General features: G+C 36.9%; 1 protein-coding gene across 1 annotated transcript in view; it reads left to right on the forward strand.

Annotated features, from left to right (window-relative positions):
• The window catches only part of ASZ1 (ankyrin repeat, SAM and basic leucine zipper domain containing 1), a 74,786-nt gene that overhangs the window by 50,666 nt on the left and 18,120 nt on the right, over positions 1-6,000 (forward strand). The gene's annotated exons all lie outside the window — the stretch shown is intronic.

Consider the following 6,000-nt stretch of genomic DNA (forward strand, 5'->3'; position numbering starts at 1 on the left):
GTTGAAAATAGGACATTCAGAGGAGAGAGTCAAATTCATACCTGCAGATATGACTGAAGTCTCTTAATAGGATGGAGTAGGATTGCATGTGCTAAAAATGGTAGAGAGGTAGACAGAGGACTTATCATGAAGATTCTCATAGGTGTAACCTTGAAAACTTTAAACAGTGAATTGATTTGATGAGATTTACAGATGTGGAGGAAAGACTGGAGAAAAGGAGGCTAGTTATGCTGTTGCATGCAGTAACCCATGTAAGAAGTGATGAGGGCTTGAACACAAGGAAGAAGGAGGAGAGTGTAAAGTACAGATGCAAATGATGGGAAGGAGGTAACACTGGCAGGAGTGCTGGCTTAGACATGAAGGCACAAGGAGTCATGGATAAATTCCAGGTTTCTGGGTTGGGCCATGCTTGGACTCTGATGCTGTTCACAGAGATAGGTAATAACAGAAGAGTATTGTGTGTGCGAGCAGGAAGATGGTGACTTAAGATTTGGGTATGTGTTGATCTTGAGTTTTGTTGGGGTACCCAGGTAGAAGTGACAGTTATGATCCGGAGCTCAGGAGCAAGGCCTGGGCTAGAGATAGAGACTCAGCAGCCATCAGTGTTTTAACAATAGTCATGAGAGTGGGTGAGATCATACAGGTATGGTGTTTATGTAGTGAAAAGGGAAGAGTATTGAGGACGGAAGCCTCTGAAATACATACCTTTAAGTGCTAGAAAAATAAAAGGAGTCCAAGTAACTCCTGACCTTTGCCAAAGCAGTTGTGTGTTAGAAGGAGCGGGCAGAACAAAATTGCAGTGATTTAAAGAGAGAATGGGAAGTAAAGAATTCTTTATATTAAATCTCAGGAAATAAATAAGATGGAAATTAATATTGAAAGTAAAGTTATCAGTAGCACAGAGTTACCATGTCACCTGAGTAAACCAGTTATTTTAAAGTTTCATAACTTCCCTGAAAACTTTATAAAATTGTTTATAAGAGTCTATAAGATTGTCCATTGGTGTAAGTAAGGGGTTAAAGTGCCCCAGTATTATTGTGTTACTGTTGATTTCCTCTTTTATAGCTGTTAGCAGTTGCCTTATGAGTTTATAAGAAGCTGAGTAATACACCGTCTAGGTAATCTAGACACTTCTATAGGAGTTTGCTGTTGCATTCAGTAAATTCAACTTTTCTTAGAAGTTAGAAACCAATGCAGTGTTTTTTATAACACATTTTCCAGTAGTGATCTGAAGCTTCTTAGTCAGCAAACTATAGTAGTCTAGTAGTTTTATTATCTAGGATGAAATAAGCATCTCTAAGAAGCCATTTTATGTCCATGTGAATTTACAGTCTGAAAATTATATGCCTGCTGGTTTCTGAGATTCTAAGAGAAATTGATACTTAGAAGAACCTCAGTTTTCAGTACAATTTCAGAACAGATTTCAGTACATATTCAGGAAATTTCACTTATGATTTTCAGTAATAAGTTTCCAGCAAATGGGACACTCACACTTTCATGTTACCTTTTCTGATTAAGATGAAGGAGTGCACAATATGAAGGTCTAGGGAAAGGTGGAGGGAATAGCACTTGCACAATCTCGGCAAGGGGAAGAACTTGGCATTTCCAAAAAGAATAAACTGTAAGTGGCCAGAGTAGAAGCATGGAGAGCAGTTATGAGGCTGTTACAAAACTATAAATCAGAGAAATATAATGGTGGTTTGAACTGCTTACAGTGGCTAACAAGGTTGTGAGAAGTGGTTAGATTCAAAATATGAGGGACTTCCCTGGAGGTCCAGCAGTTGGGACCTCACCTTCCAATGCAGGGGCTGTGGGTTCGATCCCTGGTCAGGGAGCTAGGATCCCACATGCCTCGTGGCCAAAAAACCAAGGCATGAAACAGAAGCAATATTATAAAAAATTCAGTAAAGACTTTAAAAATGGTCCAGATCAAAAAAAAAATTTTTTTTTAAATATGATGAAAATAGAGCCAATAGGGCCTTCTGATGACTTCTATATGGAGAGGTGGAGAAAAGTCATGAATGGTGCTTAGTCTTAGGCCTGAGTTATTTGGTTAATGGAAGCTTTTTGAAATAGGGAAGCTTGGAAGGAGCAGATTTGAGCTGTTGTGGGGGAGGTGGGGTGGAGGAGAAGCATCAAGACGTCTGATTTAGACTTAGGGAAGAATTTGCATGATCAGTTGACTCAGACAGCTTTGTCCTATTGTATGTATTTTCCCTATTTTCTTAAGCTATCCAGAACTTCACTCTTCACTTCATAAAGATTGTCTAATGAAGCAACTGTGTAGGAGGTATTCAAGGTAGAAGAGGCAGTGCTTGACAACTACCTTAGCATATAATTTCTAATAAAAGATTGAAATTCTAATAAAAGATTGAAATTGTAATTTCTAATGAAAGATTGAAATAGAAGGAACAGATAAATGTGTAAAGCTTTTTGTGCTAAAGACATTGGTGTGAAGTGACCAGATGATATACCTCATGTTAACAAACCTTACAGAAAAGTATTCTGTTTCTGTGTTGTGTATGTAATGTGAGTAGCCAAGACAAGCTACCTTAATGAGGTCAAAACAGAATTCTGAAATTATTTAATTTGTTGTTATTTTGCAAAGATCTTTGTATATAAATCATATATTTGAGGTGACTCAGGAAGATTGAGCCCAGAATCCCAGATCTCCTTTAAAACAGACCATGATACTAAGTTCAGCCCAAGTGGAACTAATAGAATCTTTCTGGTGTCCTTTGTAATTAGGTCCAGAAGCTGACCTCTAGGAGTAGAGGGGTTGAATCTCTAATTTTGGGAAATGATACACTAGAGGAAACTACTGTGGTCTCCCAGAACATAGTCTCTGGCTAAACGATTGGACTGGATGTCTTTCTTGATTAAAGTAAGCCTCCAAGTCAGGGTAAAATTCTTTCAGTCCTAAAGTAGAATCATAGTAGAACACATTAAGAAATAAGAGTTTTAAACTTATATTTTTACTAAATAAACGGTAAACTTAAAAAATGTAACAATTATTTAGTATGAGCAATTTTGAGAGAATAGGGGGCTTGTTTGTGTCATTCATCACTATTTTTCCAGCACAAGCACAGTTAGGTACTCTGATATTTTTCTATGTAGATAGGTAAATTAATGAAACCTCACATTAGAAAGCATAACTTCTTTCGTGATTTTTTAAAAACACATTTCTACAGTCCACTATACCCACCACCAGTCCCTCCCATCAGAAAACTTGCACAAGCCTCTTAGATAGCCTCATCCAACAGAGGGCAGACAGCAGAAGCAAGAAGAACTACAGTCCTGCAGTCTGTGGAACAGAAAGATATACAAGATGAAAAGGCAGAGGGCTGTGTACCAGATGAAGAAACAAGATAAAACCCCAGGAAAAAAAACAAATGAAGTGGAGATAGGCAACCTTCCAGAAAAAGAATTCAGAATAATGACAGTGAAGATGATACAGGACCTCAGAAAAAGAATGGAGGCAAAGATGGAGAAGATGCAAGAAATGTTTAACAAACACCTAGAAGAATTAAAGAACAAACAAACAGAGATGAACAATAAAATAACTGAAATGAAAACTACACTAGAAGGAATCAATAGCAGAATAACTGAGGCAGAAGAACGGATAAGTTACCTGGAAGACAGAATGGTGGAATTCACTGCTGCGGAACAGAATAAAGAAAAAAGAATGAAAAGAAATGAAGACAGCCTAAGAGACCTCTGGGACAACATTAAACACAACAACATTCGCATTATAGGGGTCCCAGAAGAAGAACAGAGAGAGAAGGGACCAGAGAAAATATTTGAAGAGATTATAGTCGAAAACTTCCCTAACATGGGAAAGGAAATAGCCACCCAAGTCCAGGAAATGCAGAGAGTCCCATACAGGATAAACCCAAGGAGGAACACATGAGACACATAGTAATCAAACTGGCAAAAATTAAAGACAAAAATATTGAAAGCATCAAGGGAAAAATGACCAATAACATAGAAGGGAACTCCCATAAGGTTAACAGCTGATTTCTCAGCAGAAACTCTACAAGCTAGAAGGGAGAGGCATGATATACTTAAAGTGATGAAACAGAAGAACCTACAACCAAGATTACTCTACCCAGCAAGGATCTCATTCAGATTCGATGGAGAAACCAAAAGCTTTACAGACAAGCAAAAGCTAAGAGAATTCAGCACCACCAAACCAGCTCTACAACAAATGCTAAAGGAACTTCTCTAAGTGGGAAACACAAGAGAAGAAAAGGATCTACAAAAACAAACCCAAAACAATTAAGAAAATGGTCATAGGAACATACATATCGATAATTACCTTAAAAGTGAATGGATTAATGCTCCAACTGAAAGACACAGGCTGGCTGAATGGATACAAAAACAAGACCCATATATATGCTGTCTACAAGAGACCCACTTCAGACCTAGGGACACATACAGACTGAAAGTGAGGGGATGGAAAAAGATATTCCATGCAAATGGAAATCAAAAGAAAGCTGGAGTAGCAATACTCATATCAGATAAAATAGACTTTAAAATAAAGAATGTTACAAGATACAAGGAAGGACACTACATAATGATCAAGGGGTCAATCCAAGAAGAAGATAAAATAATTATAAATATATATGAACCCAACACAGGAGCACTTCAACACATAAGGCAACTGATAACAGCTATAAAGGAGGAAATCAACAGTAACACAGTAACAGTAATAAAAGAGGAAATCAACAGTAACACAGTAATACTGGGGCACTTTAACCCCTTATTTAGACCAATGGACAGATCATCCAAAATGAAAATAAATAAGGAAACAGAAGCTTTAAATGACACAATAGACCAGATAGATGTAATTGATATTTATAGGACATTCCATCCAAAAACAGCAGATTACACTTTCTTCTCAAGTGCACATGGAACATTCTCCAGGATAGATAACATCTTGGGTCACAAATCAATCCTCAGTAAATTTAAGAAAATTGAAATCGTATCAAGCATCTTTTCCGACCACAACGCTATGAGATTAGAAATGAATTACAGGGAAAAAAACGTAAAACACAAAAACAGATGGAGGCTAAACAGTACATTACTAAATAACCAAGAAATCACTGAGGAAATCAAAAAATACGTAGAGACAAATGACAATGAAAACACGATGATCCAAAACCTATGGGATGCAGCAAAAGCAGTTCTAAGAGGGAAGTTTATAGCTATACAAGCCTACCTCAAGAAACAAGAAAAATCTCAAATAAAAAATCTAACCTTACACCTAAAGGAACTAGAGAAAGAACAAACAAAACCCAAGATTAGCAGAAGGAATGAAATCATAAAAATCAGAGCAGAAATAAATGAAATAGAAACAAAGAAAACAATAGCAAAGATCAGTAAAACTAAAAGCTGGTTCTTTGAGAAGATAAACAAAATTGATAAACCATTAGCCAGAATCATCAAGAAAAAGAGGGAGAGGACTCAAATCAATAAAATTAGAAATGAAAAAGGAGAAGTTACAACAGACACTGCAGAAATACAAAGCATCCTAAGAGACTACTACAAGCAACTCTATGCCAATAAAATGGACAACCTGGAAGAAATGGACAAATTCTTAGAAAGGTATAACCTTCCAAGACTGAACCAGGAAGAAATAGAAAATATGAACAGACCAATCACAAGTAATGAAATTAAAACTGTGATTAAAAATCTTCCAACAAAACCAGTGGCATTTTTTACGGAACTAGAACAAAAAATCTTAAAATTTTTATGGAGACACAAAAGACCCCAAATAGCCAAAGCAGTCTTGAGGGCAAAGAACGGAGCTGGAGGAATCAGACTCCCTAACCTCAGAATATACTACAAAGCTACAGTAATCAAGACAGTATGGTACTGGCACGAAACCAAAACATAGATCAATGGAACAAGATAGAAAGCCCAGAGATAAACCCATGCACCTATGGTCAACTAATTAATGACAAAGGAGGCAAGGATATACAATGGAGAAAAGACAGC

This window comes from Neophocaena asiaeorientalis, unplaced genomic scaffold (assembly GCF_003031525.2).
Source record: "Neophocaena asiaeorientalis asiaeorientalis breed wild unplaced genomic scaffold, Neophocaena_asiaeorientalis_V1.1 scaffold116, whole genome shotgun sequence".
Taxonomy (NCBI): domain Eukaryota; kingdom Metazoa; phylum Chordata; class Mammalia; order Artiodactyla; family Phocoenidae; genus Neophocaena; species Neophocaena asiaeorientalis.